Source organism: Sus scrofa, unplaced genomic scaffold (genome assembly GCF_000003025.6).
Source record: "Sus scrofa isolate TJ Tabasco breed Duroc unplaced genomic scaffold, Sscrofa11.1 Contig59, whole genome shotgun sequence".
NCBI classification, from domain to species: domain Eukaryota; kingdom Metazoa; phylum Chordata; class Mammalia; order Artiodactyla; family Suidae; genus Sus; species Sus scrofa.
The window spans coordinates 7,267-28,691 of NW_018085257.1; the positions used below are offsets into that span (position 1 = coordinate 7,267).

Genomic DNA, 21,425 nt, shown 5'->3' on the forward strand with positions numbered 1-21,425 from the left:
TCTTATTGTTGCATTTTAAAAGTTCTTTGTATATTTGGACCATGGTCCTATATTGGATAGGTCTTTTGAAAATTTTTCTATAAGTCATGGCTTGTCATCTCATTCTTTTGACATTATCCTTAGCAGAGCAAGGATTTTAATGTTAATCAGTTCCAGTTTATCAACTATTTCTTTCATGGTGGTGCCTTGGGTGTTGTATCTAAAAATCCATGGCCATATCCAAGGTCATCTATGTTTTCTTTTTTCTTTTGAAAAATTTTTCTTTTTTTTAATTAATTCATGAATTAATTTTTTTTTATTTTCCCACTGTACAGGAAGGAGATCAAGTTATCTTTACATGTATACATTACATTTACATTTTTTCTCCCCACCCTTTGTTCTGTTGCAACATGAGTATCTAGACAAAGTTCTCAATGCTATTCAGCAGGATCTCCTTGTAAATCTATTCTAAGTTGTGTCTGATAAGCCCAAGCTCCCGATCCCTCCCACTCCCTCCCCCTCCCATCAGGCAGCCACAAGTCTCTTCTCCAAGTCCATGATTTTCTTTTCTGAGGAGATGTTCATTTGTGCTGGATAGTAGATTCCAGTTATAAGTGATAACTTATGGCATTTGTGCTTCCTGTATCTTGAACTCAGTATCCTTTAGATTTGGGAAGTTTCCAGCGATAATTTCTTCAAATATATTTTCCTTTCCCTTATCTTTTTATACTCCTTCTGGAATTCCTATTATGCGTAGATTGGCCTGCTTTATGTTATCCCATAGGTCTCTTATATTGCTTTCCTGTTTTTTGATTCGGTTTTCTGTCTGCTGACCTGATTGGGTGATTTCCACTATTCCATCTTCCATATCACTGATTCATTGATCTGCATTATTCATTCTGGTTTTTACTGCCCCTAGTTCAGTTTGTATCTTTGCAAATGCATGTTCTAGCATTTCTTGGCTCCTCCTTATATTTTCTAGTTCCTTTCTGAGGGTATCTGCATTGCTGTTCATATCTTCTCTTAATTCCTTCAGTATTTTCACTATTTCTCTTTTGAACTCCAGGTCTGTCAGACTGCAGAGATCTGTTTCATTGAAGAGTGCTTTAGGTGAGTTCTCCTGTTGGTTTGACTGGGGGTGGTTTCTCAGCTTCTTCATCTTGCTTGTTGTTTTCTTTCTCCTGAGGGATTTGTACTCTCAGTGATCGGGCAGTGTTTGCCTTGTCACTGCCGTGGAATGTTTCCTGAGGGCTGGCATTGTTGGTCAGGTTTTTTTGAGGCATTTTGTCTTTTCTGGAGTGTTGATGGGGCTAACAGTGTTTATTTGAAGCAAAGGAGGACTTCCTGTGTGTAGACAGGACTGGGAGGTCCACATCATGATGGTAGCAGATTTCACTTGGTCAGGCAGAGCTTGCTCTGGTGTTTTTAGGCTGTGGGGTTCTTGCAGGTGGTTGGTGGTGTTGGGCAGCTGTTTCTCAGGAGTACAGTGCCCCCTGATGTCTGTAGCAGCTATCTGGGTCACTGAGAACCTAAGAGTCTCTTCCCTGTGGCATCCCAACTCAGAAGGACGGCCTGAGAATGTAGGCAGATCTTTTCACAGTCTGGCCAAGTTTGTTGTTGTTTTTCTGGGCTGCAGGGGCTCCTATAGGGGGCTGGCAGTGCTGAGCAGGTATATCTCGGGAGTGGGGCACCCCCTGAGGGCTTGCACAGCTTGCTGGGCCACTAAACCCCGAGGCTCCTCCCCAAGGCAGCTCGACTCCGAATGACCGTCTGAGATCTTTTCATGGCTTGGTCAGGCTTGTTGCAATTTTTCTGGGCTTCAGGAGGTCCTGCCTGGAGCTGGTAGTCCTATGTAGCTGATCTTCTAGAGCTCAGCACCCCCTGAGGTCTTGGGCAGCTAGCAGAGCCACTGAAAACCCAAGAGGCTCCTCCCCAGGGCAGCCCATCTCAGAAAGAGAAGGTCATCTAAGTTTTTATCTCATTTTTCCTTTAGGGTAACTAGTTCTTTGTTTTACATTTAAGTTAATTATCTATCTCTATGGATCTTTCATCACAGGGGTATTTATCATCCCTGTAACATTAATGTGAGTTTAGAAGATTTAGTCTTTGATTGTGGGAGGTGGGCTTTCACAGAGAACATGGGAGGGTTTCCTGATCTTAATGTCTGGTGGTTGCCTGGTGATTTTAGTTTCTTCATTCTGGAAAGCTTGAGACAAAGAAAGGTGTCCCTCTAAGTTTGGGAGTAATGGACCCTAATTATCATGAAGGACTGGGCAAATTTCCTGACCAGCGATACCCTTAATCAGGCAATTGTTGGTCTGCCACATGATAGGTAAACAGCAGGATAACCAAGAATTCTGACATTTCAGAAGTGAAGATCAGGGAAGCAGTCTTGAAAGGAGGTCATGTTGGAGGAATATAGAAGAAATCAATCTGGGTAGTAGAGGAAGGCAATGATGAATTTCAATTACAGCTTTGGGATCATCTGTAGCAGCAAAGATTGTAGTTTGTTCCACTAACTCTCCCTTTTAAATTCTGTTTGTCAAGTGTGTGATGGCTGACATCCTCCAGGCACAGTGTGGGGCACAAGCATATGTGGGTAGTACATGGTGTGGATTATAGTTGATGCTGCCCTGAAGCTCCTTGTCCCCCTTGGATTATTGGAAGCTGCATTAGAAAGTTTTCAGCAAGCTGACAGCTCCAGACTTCACTTTGGCTCTGCCTGAGGGCTTTCTCTTGCATGAAGGGAGTTTGCAGCCATGCAGCCAATGAAGATGTCAGTTATCATACATTAACCAAAGGGAACACAAACGTGGATAGCTTAGTGAGTGATATAATTGTGTCATTATTCTGTGGGGACAAATGTAGTTCTTTCTTGTGGAGGGAATAGGTTCTTGTTAAGATCCAAAGAAGTCATTAACCAATTAATTCAGGTATTCATGAACTATTGGTGCTATATCAGTGTCAATGAGTTAGATGTAATTATACATTTTTGGAAGATACAAAGATAATCCATGTCAAGAGATGCTATTTACTGTGCATTTACTGTGTGCTTTAGCATGAATCATCTCATTTAATCTCAATAATAGTTTGTGATGACAATGCAATTATTATCTGCACTTTATAGCTGATGAAACAGGACAGAAAAGATGCTTAATTTGCTTAGGGCCAACAGTTAATGAGGAGCATAACCAAGACCCAGTTCTTCTGAGTACTGAGCCCAAGGACTCAATCTACTTCCTTTACACATCCCTGGATAAGGTTCCCTCCATGTACTGAAGTCTCTCCTAGGTGAGAGAAGGTTCCTGCAGGATGTGAAGTGAAAGCTATATTTGTGTTCTTGTGGCAGCAACTATAAGCAGTGTGGGGGCTTGAAGAAGCCAGACTTTCTGTTCCTGGACCATGGTGTGGTATTGGCAACATCAGTGTTTGAATATGACTAAACTCTTCCTACTTCCCTGTTGGGACTATAAGCAGACAGAGAGGATCCAGGGTGTCCCTGAGATCTGGGACATCCCCTGAGGTAGCTCTAGCAGCTCAGTCCCTCCAGCCCCTGCAGAGGCTCTTGCCCAAGTTCCAAAAGGATTTGGAGGCAATTAGTCTACAGTTATTCTTTCCTTAACAGGGAGATTAGGGACTTTTTATGAATCATTTCTAAGGCTTGTAAAATGATGTCCTCCTGACTGCTGCTCTGGAGCTCAAGAACAGACACAGAACTTCAAGAGGTCATGAGCTCAGAGAGGCTTTCTGTTTTGTTCCTGTTGTTCTCAATATACACTCAATACTCAGAAGCTTCTTGGATCAGAAGGTGCCTGAACTCACTTAAGGAGTGGTCTAGATCTGAGCAAGCTGAGAGTTCTAGTTGGGCAAGATGTATTTCTGTGCCTCGAGTTCAGCTTGTCATTCCACATGGGCCTGTGTTTCTTTCCTCCTATAATGTGGATATATGTATGTTTCTTCATGAGTTTTGTCTCTATGGGGCGTGTGTGTGTGTGTGTGTGTGTGTGTGTGTGTGTGTGTACTCTGTTTTCTTTATAGGGAGTATTTATAGTGTAGGTTCTTATGAGTGGGGTCTGAATGTCTCACTCACTGATCACCTTCACCTGTGTTGGGTGTAGGTCAGTGGAGCCTGGAACATTTAATCCTTCAATGAATGTATATGCTAGTGGCTATGTAGCAGCCATGGTTGCTGTCCAATAGATAAAGATGGTGGGAAATTACAAATCAGTAATTTAAGTGTGCACATTAGTGTATGTTTTAGGGGCTTCTGGTTCATGCGTATGACCCCAGATATTCCTTTAACTGTCTTTCAACAGTGGCTGATCACTGCATTGGTGAGCAAGTTCACGTGCATTTCCACCCCTGGGTATGTGCCACATACTAATAGATATGAGTTCTGTGTCAGACTGGGGTCCACTCCTCAGTCTGGCCCTCACATGTTTAAGTGATCTTAGGAAGTGACTTCAATTGGATGAGGGTTAAGAATCTTCACAGGTGCAGAAGTAACTCTTCCTACACCACAGTGTTATTTTGAGGATTAAGTGAGGAAAGCATATGAATTATTCAGCATGAAGCCTGACACATAATTGGTGCTGAGTAAAAAAGAAGGTATTTTTATTATCTTGCTCCAAACTCCATGTTTGTGTCATGAAGTTTCTTCTTTCACTGTTTTCTGGGGCAGGACTGGCAGAAGTCTGGGAAAACAGGTCCATTCAAAGGCTCCTTCTCAATCTTCAAGTTAACAGTCTGACCTTCTTTCCATGGCTCATGGCCAAGCTGAATCCTTCACAAGGTCCTACCTGAATCAAGATTACTGATTGGTTCAGCTCATCTTGTTCTCTTCCAGTTTCTCTGTGAGGACCAAGACACTGCCGCATGTTGAGTGAGTGAGTGGCCCTGCCACTATAAATGATCTTTATTGTCCTCCTTGGTGTCCATGAACTGAAATAACCAGTGATCCAAGCAAGATCCTGGTCCTGTTACTCTGTCCAAACTTGTATTGCTTGCTTCATGACAGGCCAGTAAGTCGAGAGACAGTTTGTTGAGGGCAGGAAACAGTGAATGCATTTGGAAAGCCAGCAGATGGAGAAGATGGTGTCCCAAAGAACCATCTTCCCTGAGATAGCATTCACGCTTCTCTTATATTAAAGGAGGTAAGTGTATATTTGGTTTCTGCAAACTTCTTGGTGTTGGACTCTTTTGTTCTTGCGGCTGTCCACATAGGACAGGTCACAGTGCTCTTGCAAAAAAAACTCCAACTAGACAACTTTATTCTCTGTTCTGCAACTTTTTAATCTCCATGTGAATGGGAAAATTAACACCTTTAAAGATCAGAGTCTTTTGAATGGGCTCTTCTGTCTATTTCAGGCAAAAGTCAACATTCTTCACTCATAGCAAAAACAATAGAATACAAAGTTAAAGTAAAAGAAATAGGTCCAATATTAAGTCAGCTTTGTTCTTCCATTTTAGTCTCTGAGGGAGACATGCAATTCCCCGTCATACCTGAGTGAGAGTGCCCATCTTGAGTCCTTCCTCAGGGCTATGTGGTTTGTAACCCTACCTCTAACCTAATTTCCAAAGAAATATTAACTTGGAATCCACCATCAAAAAGCCAAGTCACCTGAGGTAAGTAATTTTTCTCTTAGCTACACTTTCCACATTTATAAAATGAAGATTTGCCACTTGTGGAGTTCTGATAGTGGCTCAGAGTTTAGTGATCCTGACCAGTATCCATGAGGACTCAGGTTCAATCCCTGGCCTTGCTCAGTGTGTAAAGGATACAGTGTTGCCATGAACTGTGGTGTAGGTTGCAGACCTGGCTCAGATCCCACATTGCTGCAGCTGTGGCCTAGGCCAGCAGCTACAGCTCAGATTGGAGCCCTAGCCTGGGAATTTCCATATGCCACAGGTGGCCATGAAAAGACAAAAGACACACAAAAAAGATTTACCTTGTGTACCAAGAAGTCCTAAAATAAAATTATTGTTTTGAGATGTTAAAGTGTGTAAAAGTCCTTAGTGCGATATGTAAATATGGGTCATAAATTTTTCTTAGAGGGAGTTAGGAAGATATTGGAGAAAGTAGCTGACATAATAGAGCTTCTCTTTATATTTTGACTACTGACCCTCTAATTTCCATGCTGAGTGCTTAAGAGCATGGATCTTGGTCAGACAGTCCTGTTGTGATTCCATCTGTTGCACTTAATTGTGTGTATCTTTGCACATTTAAACAATGTATACCTGTGTTTTCTTCTGGTTAAAATGTGTGTAAGAATATTTATTAGGGCTACTGTGCAGACTCAGTTTGGAAGTGTGTGTAAAACACTGTAACAGTGCCTGGGACTATTGACAGTGGCTTGGAACCCTGGATTGGACAGTTTTGATAACCAGGGATATTAAGTGACTCAAAACAGATAGGGTGCAATGAACTATACCAAAAGCCCATGGCATAGCTTTAGTAATTCTCTTTGAATGTAAGGAGTTTCATTTCCTTTTTAAGAGGTGCCTCTTACCTGGTGCCCATTTCTGATTTTCATCTTAGCAAATAACAGAGATTTGGGCGTAGCTTGATGTAAATATGTAAAGATGAACACAGAGACTTCTCAGTCCTCGTTGACTCCTATCTACTCAATAGGGGACAAAGCACTTGTTCAATAACAATTTATTGAATGAATAATAAATGTCCATTTGTTTCTTTGGCAAAAAGCCTTGGTTAATGTGAGGTTTTGAAGTATTATTGGAGTCAGAATTGGAAAGGCTGATTCATTCAGCAACAATTAAGACAAAAGGAAATGCAGCAAAAATTAAGAGCTTTCATAGTACAATGGAAATGACTATAATCCTATGGCATGTTCTTTGACATTTCCCATTTTCCCCAATTCCCAGGTGAGGGAAAAACAGCAAGAGGAGGGAGAACCAGAGCAGCATGTCTGAGTTCCTCCTCCTGGGGCTCCCCATCCATCCAGAGCAGCAGGGCTTATTCTTTGCCCTGTTCCTGGGCATGTACCTGACCACAGTGCTGGGGAACCTGCTCATCATCCTTCTCATCAGGCTGGACCCTCGCCTCCACACCCCCATGTACTTCTTCCTCAGCCACTTGGCCTTCACAGATGTCTCCTTTTCATCAGTCACTGTCCCTAAGATGCTGATGTACATGCACACTCATGATCAATCCATCCCCTACGCAGGGTGCATTTCCCAGATGTATTTTTTCTTACTTTTTGGTTGTCTTGACAATTTCCTTCTTGCAGTTATGGCCTATGACAGATATGTGGCCATTTGTCAGCCTCTCCATTACACCACTGTCATGAGGCAGGAACTGTGTGTCTCCTTAGTAGCTGGGTCCTGGGTTCTCTGTTCTATCCTTGCTCTGTTGCACACCCTCCTCTTGGTCCAACTGTCCTTCTGTGCTGCCAATACCATCCCACACTTCTTCTGTGACCTCACTTCCCTCCTGAAGTTGAGCTGTTCAGACACCTCCATCAATGAGCTAGTCATCTTTATTGTGGGAGGAACAATTTTCATCCTGCCTTTGAGTAGTATCTTGGGCTCTTATGTTCATATAGGGACTGCAATTCTGAGTGTCTCTTTTACCAAGAGTCTCTTTAAAGTTTTTTCCACCTGTGGCTCCCACCTCTTTGTGGTATCTTTATACTATGGAACAATTGCTAGTGTTTACTTTTTTTCCTCATCATGGGAATATAATGACAAAGACATATTTGCTTCCTTTGTGTATGCAGTAGTTACTCCCATGCTGAACCCCTTCATCTACAGCCTCAGGAACAGAGACATAAAACAGGCCTTTGAGATATTTGTCAATAGGGCTAACTTCTTGAAGTGACAATCACTAAATCCTCACATGGTAGTCATGTGCATAGTGAGATAATCTTTTAAAATTATCATGTGGTTGGCAACTCTGTAACTTCAAATGTATATGCATTCAGTCATCATACATGGTGTTAATATATCAATAAGGTCCAGTTTGTTACTTCATTTCTAAACATTATTTATTTTTCTACTCCATCATCTCTTTTAAAATATGTGGAAAACACTATGCAATATATGTCACATAATAATGATTGTGGTTTTGCCCTTTTCTCCTTTTAGACGTGTCAGCTTTTGCTTATATATTTTTTATACTAGGTTATTGATAACACACCAATTTAGCATCATGTTCTGCTCCTTGTGGACTGATTCTTCTCAGTAGAATGTGCTGAAATTGGCTTGCACTGGCTGCAAGCTGATTGCTAACATCTCTTTTCAGCTCTGATGTCAGTGACACAAAGCTGGTGGAATGAAATCAGGCACAATGGGCATAATTATGCTATGTAAACTGGCACATGCTACAAAATAGTGCTCTCCTATGATGAAAGGCCATTTATTATTCATTTTTTAGCATACCACTGCATTTATAATGAGGGGAGAATTGTCTTTAGCAGTTTCTCCTACCTTCACAACTCCTTTACTTCTGATATTAATATACCAGCTGTCTTTTAGTTGGTGTTTACATGAAATTTTTTTCCAACGCTTTAAACATTTTTATGTCTTTATAGCTGTAAAGCATTGTTTGTTAACAGTGTAAATTCAGTTTTATTCTTTTTATGTACCTTGGCCATCATTGTATTTCTGGAGAATTTGATCTCTTAACATCTAATGTAATCAGAATGTATCTGAATTTATGTTTTCCATGTTTCTATTTGTTTTGTAATTGAGACAACTGATTTCATATTTATTGTCTCTTCAGTAATTAAATATATATTTTTCTATTCCATAGCCCCTCAATTAACTAATTAACCATACATTATTATTATTTTGTAATTCCTTTCTGTGCTTCATGTAGAGTTTATGACTTACTTTTTCTTAAAATTTTTTATTTTGGTATAACATTCTATACAACATGAATTTTACCATTTTAACACTTTGAGGTATACAATTAGGTGGCATTTAGTACATTCATCACTGCTATTTTATTCTCAATCTCCAAAAAACCATGGAACATTGATGCAGTTGAGTACTTCACAGCTATGAAGAAATAGTGGCATAGATACCTATGAATCAATATGCAGGGATTTCCAATATAAATTATTAAATGGAAAAAGCAGTGCATAAAAGAGCATTTATAGCATGCTACTTCCTATGTGAAAAAGAAGGGAAGGCAGTATATGAGGAAGAAGGAACACATGAGGAATCAATTTGAAACTAATGAGACTGTTTATCTACAGGGGTTGGAGTGGGGATAGGATAGAAAAGATGGGGAGATGAGTATATTTATTTGTGTAGTTTTGACTGTGTTATCTTTTACTACCAAAAAATAAAAAGAAGGTGATGGAAAATAAAGGAAAATAGAATAAGGCAAAAAATGAGCCTAACTATATTTTGAGTTAATACCATAATCAGAGTAAAGGGGAAAATAAAGTAATTAAGTTATTATTGAACAGTGAATTTTGTCTGTATACTACTCTCACAATAACAAAAATGTTGTAAGCACATTTTATGGTAAGCTCATTTTTTGGAGCTGAAGTTAGTTGGTCATTAACAGTGGTTTCAATATAAGATTCTGAAATTCCATATATTCAAAGCTTTCATAAGTAAGTAAACTTGTTTTGAAAAAGGCACTGACTCTATTGGGAGAAGGTGTGGTGTATGTGGAAAAAGAGAGGCTAGAAAGAACTCTGTGGTGTTGAGCTAGAATTGAAGATATCAACCTGAACTCATGGGTTGTAATATGTATAAACAGACTGAAATTATATATCAATATATTCTGGTTCCCATCTCCCATTCTTTCTGTCCCACCCCTGACCCACTTCTTATGGGTAGCATTCCTTTAGTTTGCTTGTTTCTAGTTTCTACATCCTGTGTTTCTTTTATATATGTTTCCCAGCTGTATTCTCTGAGATCATTTAGAAGCCTTGTAAGCAATGAACACACACAATGCCAAATTTGATTTCTGAGTATCAGTCTTCTCTAACAGGAACCAAAGTGGCTTAGAAAAATGGCAGATTCTAGGACTGGAGCCAGGACATGATAAGACCAGGGAACTTTTGCTGAGCTTGAAAATAAAACGTGGTCAATGAATCATGGGGACACAGGAGCCATCTGGAAGGGCTCCCATTGGCCAAATCTAGAATGATTAGAGCTTCAAAATGAATAACATCAGTAATGGGTTACAACTAAGACAACAAATAAGAATTCATGAGTCCATGATGACATAAATAAATTAATGAAAGAAAAGAATGTGGAGTAAGGGGAAAGCTCCTTCCTATAGGAGAATACAGCTAATGAACATGGAGGAAATGGTCAAATTATACAATCACCATTCAGCCACCACATTGAAGGTGTGTTCAATATGAGAATCATCAATGGATGTTAGATATAATGGGTAGAATTGTATTAAGAAAAGTGTTGTGGCTATATAGTCTCAAAATATCAACCAAGTGATGCTTAATTACAGAGGTTAAAATAATAACTTAATGTAGAGAACCTAGCAGAGGCCACCTTAACCAGTTGATCAAGGATAAAATCACTAGTAATTCAAAAAAATTTTTTTCTTATTAGGGCCTTACCTGTGACATATGGAAATTCCCATGCTAGGGGAAGAAATGGAGCTGCAGCTGCCAGCCTATACCACAGCCACAGCAGCAAGGGATCTAAGCAGAACCTGTGGCCTACAATGCAGCAATGATGGATCCTTAACCCAGTAATGGAGGCCAGGAATATTAGTTGGGTTTGTAATTTGCTGAGCCACTAAGGGATCTCCAAAGAACACAAATTCATAATGAAGTAGTGCAATTTTTGAAAAAAATCTGGGCATGTAAAGATGATGCATGGTATTAATTAGGAAACATGGGTAAAGCCCTTAGCCTATGTTTCATAAAAATGGTCACCATTATGAATGATAGTTTGTGGACTAGTTTAGCATCAAGCAGCTTTACTGAATTTTTTTTGTTTAGAATATGTATTTTATTTATTTATTTATTTATTTTCATCATTTATATATATATATATTTTTTTCTACTGTACAGCATGGTTACCCAGTTACAAATACATGTATACATTCTTGTTTCTCACATTACATGTTCCATCATATGTGACTAGACAGAGTTTCCAGTGCTAAACAGAAGGATCCCATTGCTAATCCACCCTGAAGGCTACATTCTGTGTCTATTTACCCCAAGCTCCCACCCCGTCTCTTTCTCTTCTCCTCTGGCACCCCTATAATACAGATATTGGTGCATTTAACCTTGTCCCAGAGTTCTTTGAGGCTGTCTTCATTTCTTTTCAATCTTTTATCTCTTTTCTGTTCTGCATCCGTAATTTCGGCCAATCTGTCCTCCACCTCTCTTATTCGTTCTTCTGCCTCCTGTATTCTGCTGTTAGCTGCTTCTAGTGAATTTTTTATTTCAGTTATTGTATTTTGCATCTCTTCTTGTTTAAGTTTTATATCTTGTATCTCTTTGGTCAGTGTTTCCTGTAAGTTATCCATCTTTGCCTCCAGTTTATTTCCAATGCCTTGCATCATCTTCAGTATTAACAGTCTAAAGTATTTTTCCTGGAGGCTGAGAATCTCCTGATCACTTATCTGATTTTCTGTTGTTTTTTTTCTTTCTCCCTCATCTGAGTTATAGCTCTCTGTCTTTTCATTTGTATAGGTTTTTGGTGTGGTGACGTTTTTACAGATAATAGAGTTGTAGCCTCTCTTACTTCTGGTGTCTGCCCCCCTGTGGATGAAGTGGTATGGGGGGCTTGCTGTGGCTTCCTGATGGGAGGGGCTGATGCCTGCCCACTGGTAGGTGGAGCTGATTCTAATCCCTCTGGTGGGTGGGGCTTAGTCTCTGGATGGGATTAGAGGCAGCTGTGTGCCTGAGGGTTCTTTAGGTAGCCTGTTTACTGAGAGTTGGGGCTGTGATCCCACCTGGATTGTTGTTTGCCCTGGGGATTCTCAGTGCTGACTGATGGGTGGGGCCAGATTTTCCCAAAATGGCAGAGCAGGGCAGGCTACTGAATATTCCCAAGAGCTTTGCTTCCAGTGCATTCCCTCACAACAAGCCACACTCACCCCTGTTTTCCCAGGAGGTCCTCTAATAACTGGAGTCAGGTTTGACCCAGATTCCTACAGAGACTTTGCTTTGCCCTGGGACCCAGTGCACATGAAAGTCTGTGTGTGCCTTTGTAGAATGGGGTCTCTGTTTCCCCCAGTCCCGTGGAGCTCCTGTGCACAAGCCCCACTGGCCTTCAATGCCAGATGCTCCAGGGGCTCTTTCTCCCAGTGCCAGATCTGCACAGGTGCGAGTTTGATGTGGGGCTCAGAACTCTCCCTCCTGTAGGTGAGTCTCTGTGAACCAGTTAGTTTCCAGTCTGTGGGGCTTCCCACCTGGGAGGTATGGGGTTGTTTATATCTTGAAATCGCCCCTCCTACCTCTTGATGTGACCTCCCTTTTGTCTTCTGGAATAGGCTATCTTTTTTAAGCTTTCTGGTCCATTTGGGTGAGGGATGCACATCCTTTTGTTGTGAATTTTGTTGATTTTAGGAGAGAAGTTGAGCTCCAGTCCTTCTATTCTTCCATCTTAATCCCATATGGATTTTAAACACTTATCATTCATATCATTTGCAAATACTTTCTCCATTCAGTAGGTGGTCTTTTCATTTTTCCACAGTTTCCTTTATGGTACAAAATCTTTTAAATTTAATTAGATCCCATTTGCTTATTTTATTTTATTTTATTTTGCCTTAGGAGACAGAGTCAAAAAACATTGTTATTACTTATGACTAAAATTTCTTTAAAAATTAATCCTTGATACAGTAACTAAAATACTTGATGTACAAAAACATGTCTTTAACCTATGCAACACTAGGATCTCTATCATCCAATTAGGAGTTGATCTTCCATCTTAATAATCATTAAATTTTGAATATATTCCTTTACAAATTTCTAATATACATTTTACATCTGGATTATTTCCTCCCTCTTTTTTTCCCACTATTAGTAGCATTTTACAAAATGGCTGCACCTGTGGTATATGCAAGTTCCCAGGCTAGGGACTGAATTCCAGCTATAGTTGTGATCTATGCCACAGTGGCAGCAACACCAGATCCTTAACCCACTGTGCTGGCCTGGAGATCACACCCACACTGCCACAGAGACAATGCCAGATCATTAACCCATTGTGCCACAGTGGGAACTCCTGTATGGTCTTTTTAGTTTATTGCTGAATTTGGTTTGTTAATATGTTGTTGAGTTTTTTTGTATCTATGTTCATTAGCAATTTTGGACTACAATTTTCTTTTTATTCTGGTTTTTTTTTTCCTGGTTTTGTTATTAGGGTAATGTGGGCTGTAGAATGAATTTGGAAGAATTTTCCTCTTCAATTTTTAGGAATAGTTTGACAAGGATAGATGTTTTTTAACTCTTCTTTATATATTTGTTAGAAATCCCCTATCTGCTCTTGAACTTCTGTTTGTTGGGTTTTTTTGAGTATTGATTCAGTTTCATTACTGGTAATATCTGTTCACAGTTTTATTTCTTCTTGATTCAATATAGATCTTGTATATTTCTAAGAATTTATTCCTTCTATCCATTTTATTGGTATATTATTGTTTGTGGTAATCTCATGGCTCTTTGTATTTCTGTGGTATTGTTTTTAACTCCTCTTCTTTTATTTCTGATTTTATTTGTAACCTCTCTCTTTTTTTCCTTGATGAGTCTTGCTAAAGGTTTATCTATTTTTCTATCTTTTCAAAAGAACAGTATTAGTCACATTGATCTTTTCCCTTCATTTTTAGGTTCTATTGTTTTTATCTGTGTTCTGATCTTATTTCTTTTCTTCTATTAACTTGAGGTTTTGATTTTTCTTTTTCTTTCTTTTGAGTGTAAAGTTAGGTTTTTGTTTTGTTTTGTTTTGTTTTGTCTTTTTTTAAGGACTGTGGCATATGGAGGTTCCCAGACTAGGTGTTGAATTTAAGTTGTAATTGCTGGCCTATGCCACAGCCATGCCAGATCTGAGCCACATCTGTGATCTACACCACAGCTCATGGCAACGCTGGATTCTTAACCCACTGAGCAAAGCTAGGGATCGAACCTGCATCCTCATGGATACTAGTCAGATTCATTTCTGAGTCACACCTGGAACTCAGACTTGGAGTAAAGAGGGTGGAATCAGCATCTGCTTTCCTAAAGCCTAAGCAGTGGCAGCATGGATGTATTTAGTGTAGAGTACCTATTAGCTGTGGTGAGGGGAGGAGATCACAAAGATACATTAAGATGTTCTCTTGGTAGTTCCTGTGGTGGCGCAGTGGTTAACAAATCCGACTAGGAACCATGAGGTTGCCGGTTCGATCCCGGCCCTTGCTCAGTGGGTTAAAGATCCGGCATTGCCGTGAGCTGTGGTGTAGGTCGCAGACGCGGCTTGGATCCCACGTTGCTGTGGCTGTGGTGTAGGCTGGTGCTACGGCTCCGATTAGACCCTAGCCTGGGAACCTCCATATGCCGTGAGAGCCGTCCAAGAAATGGCAAAAAGACAAAAAAAAAAAAAAAAGTCCTCTTGTTTCTCACTGAAAAGACTTGATGCAATAGAATAGTGACATAGATCTTCAAAATTATAAAAGTTTTGGTTCATAGAATCCTTATCCTATCACATTATCATTTAAGTGAAACAGATAAACAATGATGCTTTTCAGATTTGCAGGCACCTAGAAAGTTTCTCTTCAGCTTGTATATTGTGAAGAAAATCTTTTACCATTGCATTGGTCGTCTGATTGATTAACAGATTTAAATTCCATGAGCTATAAATATTTATTTGAACAAATTCAGACATTACAAATATATGCAAAGAAGTAGAATTTCTCTCACTCTCTGTCCTCCCCTGTCCCCCCAACTTCCATTCTGTTTCTTTTTCTTTGTCTTTTTAGGGCTGCACCCACAGCATATGGAGGTTCCCAGGCTAGGGGTCCAATCGGAGCTGTAGCTGCCGGCCTATGCCAGGGCTACAGCAACGAGGGATCCAAGTCATATCTGAGACCTACACCACAGCTCATGGCAATGCTGGATCCTTCACTCACTGAGCAAAGGCCAGGGATCAAACACACAACCTCATTGTTCCTAGTCAGATGCATTAACCACGGAGCCATGAAGGGAACTTCCCAACTTCCATCCTTATTCCAGTGTCTATACAAATATATATCATATAATTTTAAAAAACATAATGGAGTCATAGTTTTATACTATGTTCTACTTAATTTTCCTACCTAATGACATTTCAAGAAAGTAATAGAGATTCTTTCAGCCTGCTGCATATTGTTACATTCTATATAGTTAATCACAGGTAGTTTCACCATTCCCTATTGATATGATTTTAGGTTTCTGCCAATTTTTATATGTTACACACTGGGATTGCCTAACAAACACTCTATTCAATATACAATTATGATAATATTCCTTCAAGTTAGACTCTTAAGAGATGGAGTTTCTAGGATAGAGTATTAAATCATACATTATAAACATATACATTTAGGGATAGATGGAGGGAAGAAAGGTTTCAACACCTCACAGTGGAATGGATAATTTTATATTATCACTCTTGAGTCTTGTTCTTTGTGGCCATTAGCAAATTTTAATTGTATGGTTAAAATGAACAAATTGAAAATATAACACTCTAGCAATATAATAAAAGAAGAATAGAAAGATAAGAGTAAAGTGAAAGCATAATTTTTAAGCAAGAAAAATTGTTTGAAGGAGAAAGATGAGAAATTTTAAAAGACCTCTAAATGAAAATTCATTACAGTGTACTCCTCTGCCCTCTCTCTTTTCATTCTCCTTTCAGACATTCAACAACTAAACATTCAGGAGTTCCCATTGTGACTTGGTGGAAATGATGCCAACTAGTATTTATGAGGAGTAATTGTGTTGATCCCTGGCCTCACTCAGTGGGTTAAGGATCTGACATTGTCATGAGCTGTTGTGTCGATCACAGAGGCAGTTTGATTGGATCCCACGTTACTGAGGCTGAGGTGTAGGCTGGTACCTGCAGCTCTGATTTGACCCCAAGCCTAGGAACTTCCATATACTGTGGGTGCAGCCCTAAAAGGAAAAAAACCATTAATTATTATTAGTAATAGAGAGAAATCAAAGGACTTTGGAGAATAAGTTTTCATAAAAGAAAGAAATGTGTTCAGGAAATATCTTTGGGAAAAAGATTAGTTTAAAGCACTGTTTGGAAGATGAGAAAGTGATGACTTTTCCTAGGAAAGAGGAGGAATAGTGAGGGAGTGTATCATGCTCTAAGCAGAAGCAGAGCAAAATGATGGGTCCTCATCCATGGATGTAAGTGCCCACAGCAGCCTTGTCTCACATGGGGCAAAGAGGCTAACCTCCAAGAGTTTGATTGTTCACCAAGAACCAGTAGGAAACAGATTCCAGGAGAGAATAGTCCATCGTGTGTTAATCAAGGGGATGTTGCCTGGAATTTCCTCCTGCCCACCAGCTTCCTCAGGCCCTGTTTCAGGTCTTTGTTTCTCAGGCTATAGATAAAAGGATTTAGTGTGGAGGTTAAAACTGTGTAGACAATTGTTGCCATGTGGTCCCTGACAGTGTAGGAGGACACAGGCTGTAAATAGACATAGAAGATGCTTCCATAAAAGAGTGTCACCACAGTGACATGAGAACCACAAGTGGAGAAGGCTTTGCGTTTGCCAGCAGCTGAGGGAATTTTGAGAACCACGGTAGGATTGTATGTAAGAGAAAGTAATGCATAGAAAGGGGGTCACTAACAGAATAGGTCCTTCTATCATCATCACAGTTTCATTGACAAATGTGGAGGAGCATGACAATTTCATCAGAGGACTGATATCACAGAGAAAGTGATGGATAATATTTGAGTCACAGAAGGTGAGTTGATTCAGCAGAAGTGTGTGTAGCAGTGAGTGGAGGTGAGGCAATGAGCAGGAGAGGGCCACCATCAGGACACAGCGGTGGTGACTCATGATGGTGACATAGTGGAAGGGATCACAGATGGCCACATAGCGGTCAAAGGCCATGACTGCTAGAAGGCAACTGTCAGTGTTTCCCAAGGCATATAGAAAATACATCTGAGTCAGACACCCAGCATAGGAGATGGTCTTATGGGACAAGAAGTTCACCAGCATCCTGGGGACAATGGTTGTTGTGAAGCAAATGTCAGTGAAAGACAGGAAAGCCAGGAAGAAATACATGGGAGTCTGGAGCTGGGGGTCCGAGCGGATGGCCAGGATGATGAGCAGGTTTCCTGTGATGGTGACCAGGTATATGGTGAGGAAGAGGCTAAAGAGTGGCTTCTGGTCCTCGGGCCGAGAGGAGAGTCCCAGGAGGATGAACTCAGAGACACTGCTGGTTTGGTTGACTCTTTCCATTGACATGGGTCTAGTTATACACAAGAAGTTTTGTTACAAAACATGCTCCAATTCCACACCCCAAACCATGAGAACCCAGCAAGTCTTTGTTTCCTTGATTTAGTCACAAAGAGCAGCTGTGCAGGGAAAGCTTGTCAGCCTCCTGGTGCTTGATATGGTCTTTCCTTCCCAAATCCATGGGCATCATGTGGGATGAGACCTGGAGAGACAGAGAGGCATTTTCCTTTAGGGCCATCAGGGGTGGATCTCTCTGATTCAAGATTTTTAGTTCCTATTCTGAGAAAGCTCTGTGTCCCTGCTGAGAACATCGCATAGCACAGCGGAATCTTTGCTTTTGTGGAGTTCATGTTGTACTTTGGGAGCTAGATCATCAACAAACCAATATGGAATAGAATATCAGGTTGGGATACATTTTTTTTTCACATTTGAGTCCTTTATTAAACTATAGACATTCTTAGAGACACTTACTACATTTGGTATAAATTAGGCCCTTAGTGAAAGTTTGTTAATGGAAGAATGAATGCTAAAACCCTCAAGATCATTAACACAATGAAAAACGTGATTCAAAAGGTATATATGAATCTACTCAAAATATTAGGAAAGGTTCTTGTTTCTGAACTCAAGTTTGTCTTGATAATACATCCCTTGCATTCTGCCTTCATTCATCTACTCATGAATATTCACACTGCTTCCAAAGCCACAAGAAGAGTGAAAGAATAACATCAATCCACTTAAAAAGAAATACCAGATTTAGGAATTTGAATACTCATCATCTAGTATTATTTTGACACTTGAAAGCACTGGTTTAATGTCCACTCAATTTTATTAATGCTGTTACCCTCTGAGGCAAGTGATGGATAACAGCTATTTTCTTGAGGTTTAGAGAATGTCAAGGAAGCATGGAAGTCTATAAATTTATGTGTGTTTGTTATAAACTCAACAACAATTTAACAAAATTAAAATAGAGGCCTGTATTTTTAATCATTTAATGTAATTTTTCAAAAGAGATTTAAAAGTAATATAAACAGTCCAGTACCTTCAGAGCTAAAAGAATTTTCCTAAACAGAAAAGGAATTCATAATGATTATTATATGCCAATTCCAAGATAACTATTCAGATCACTCTCTGAATTTTAAAATGAAATACAATTTGGTCACTCAACATACTATATCACTAAAGAAAAATAATATGCTAACATAAAATTTATTAATAAATTAGGTTAATCATTGCAAGAGCTCTTCTGATATCAAATATTACCATCATTTTATTAAACCAATTATAGAAATCTACAATACCACTTGAGCCTTTTTAAGTATAAAAATTTTTAAGCATGTATCATGGTTTTATGACTTTTTCCTCAGAGGAAAAGGCACAATAGCCATGAAGAGAGAATATTTTTATATACTACTAAACTATGCTAAGGAATACAAATAAAATGGTATTTTAAGATCTAAATACTGTACCTTATAATGTCTCACAAATTATGACCGTACCACCAATTTGAGATGTGGATGCCTGAAATATAAAGTTGAAGGTTGTTTTAAGTTTTTATATCATACTAATTGGCCAAAGGATTTGCCTCAGATATCCACTAAAAGGGCAGTGTTATACTGTGACTTAACGGCATAAGAAAACAACTTTTCTTTTTGTTATTTTTCCACCAATCACATATAGGCCTTGGTTCACTCTCCTGCCCCTCAAATACTGTGCTTTAGTGCACAGAAATTTTTCTTTTTAGCTATTACACGATTAAGTATGTCCTTATAGAATGATCAGAAGCATCTGGGAAAGGTGGAAGTGAAAAAAATCCTCACCGGGAAAGTTAGCGTAATACTTGCCCTTCAGAGTGGCCCACTATCAACATTTCCTAGTGGGTTTCTTTATTTTCAGGTCCCTGAGGTATGTGCAATAAGTTATGACTTGAACTAAACAAGTCACACTTGGCTCCAAAGTGAAATTTTCCTCCCTCTACTTTCTAGTCCCCAAGGTGGGAAGAGGAAATCCTGGTCACAGCCAAAGAAGTCCTATTTTTGGCTCTAACACACATTTTCCTGCTTCTCTAAAAGCCAAACTTTGCAATTGAGACTACAAGAGTCTTAAGGTAGCATGTTAAACTATATTTTAATTTTTACTTCCACAATCTGTCTCAAACTTAAGAAAAAATTTGTTTCACAAAATTAATGTCATTGTCCTCTTTTTCCCATGCAAATCACTTTTCTAACTCAGAAACTGCCCTTAACTCTTTAAAATATGAGGTCATATGACTTCAAATGAAACAGTAGAGAAAATAATACAGAAATAGATTGCTTCATTTCCATAAGATAGGATATGTAATTTTCTGATCTATAAATAAGTTTTACTTATTTTGCCTGTAAAAGGGAACTATGAAGTCCTAATTTATGGTACAGTAATTAGAAGTACTGTTTATTTTTTATTTATTACTCAAATGAATTTGTTAACAAAAGAAAGCAGTACAAGAGGATGGAGGTGACTGGGGAGTGGAGATGGAAGTGTTTTAGGTAGCAAAGTCGTAGGACACTCATTCCTTATCAGAGCAAATTCTGTTTTTATATCACCAGGGTTTATCGCTGCATTGTCTTGGATGGGAATCAGCATTGGCCAACATAACCAGCAGGGCAAATCTAACCGGGATGTTGAATCTAGTTCAATAGTGTTTCTTTCCTCGTCTGGGCACCAAATGAGAGGTTCATCCTCCTTAGCTCATGGGATGCTCTCACCCTCAGTCTGGGCATGTCTCCCTTCTTTGGTCAATTTTTTTCCTTTAATCCCCTGTCCTAAATCATATGTGTACTGGATGGGCATCCATTGGTGACTATTCAAATCATGTTTTAAAAATTCTTCTTTCATATGTGTATATATATGATATGTATTATATAGATGTATATATATACACATCATGTTTATATTGTGTGTGTGTGTATGCACATATATTTTTTCTGTCACCAGTTATCTAGTGTTTCTTGCCACTTTAAAAAATTCTGTAATAACAGATCTTGCACTAGTTAAAGTGCTTTATTTTTTTATTTTAAAATTTTTTTTGCCTTTTCTAGGGCCACTCCCATGGCATATGGAGGTTCCCAGGCTAGGGGTGGAATCGGAGCTGTAGCTGCCAGCCTACACCAGAGCCACAGCAATGTGGGATCTGAGCTGCATCTACAACCTACACCACAGCTCAAGGCAATGCGGGATCCTTAACCCACTGAGCAAGGCCAGGGATTGAGCCTGAAACCTCATGGTTACCAGTTAGATTCGTTAACCACTGTGCCACGACGGGAACTCCTAAAGTGCTTTAAATCAATTTTTAGAGCCAGCATATTCATCCATACCTCATGAATTACATATTACACAGAAATTTTCAAACACTTTGAGACATTGGTTATTTATATATTCTTGAGTACCATCAAAATCTCTACAGTAAAATATATATGTTAACATAGTGTTTAAAAATAATCGTTTGGAGGCAGCATATTCTTTCACACATTTTATAAAGAGTTTTCTTTCTTTTCTTTTCTTTCTTTTTTTTTTTTTTTGATCGTTAAGGCTAAGCCACAGCCACAGCAATGTCAGATCTGAGCCATGTCTGCATCCTACACCACAGCTCTGGGCAAGGTCAGATCCTTAATGCACTGAACAAGGCCAGGGATCGAACCTGCAACCTCAGGATTCCTAGTTGGATTCATTTCCTCTGCACCTAGATGGGCATTCCCCCCTTTTTTTTCTTTTTTTGCTTTGTAGTCCACACCTGTGGCATATGGAGGTTCCCAGGCTAGGGGTCAAATTGGAGCTATACCTGATAGCCTATCCCACAGCCACATCAATGTAGGATCCAAGCCTTGTCTGTGAGCTACACCACAGCAAGCCCAGATCCTTTACCCACTGAGCAAAGCCAGGAATTGAAGCTGTATCCTCTTGGTTGCTAGTCAGGTTCATTGTTGCTGAGCCACACGAGAACTTCTGTTTTCCTCATTTTGTTAATTTCCTACATGAATTACTCTTCCATTCCCCTTAACTGACAAGATTTTCTTCTTCCATGTTCAGATCTCTCCTC

At 39.4% G+C, this 21,425-nt stretch overlaps 2 pseudogenes; one reads left to right on the forward strand and one right to left on the reverse strand.

Moving 5' to 3' along the window:
* Positions 1–6,132: 6,132 nt before the first annotated feature.
* The window catches only part of LOC110258973, a 34,138-nt pseudogene continuing 18,845 nt past the window's right edge, over positions 6,133–21,425 (forward strand).
* On the reverse strand, positions 16,373–17,483 carry LOC110258969 (annotated as a pseudogene).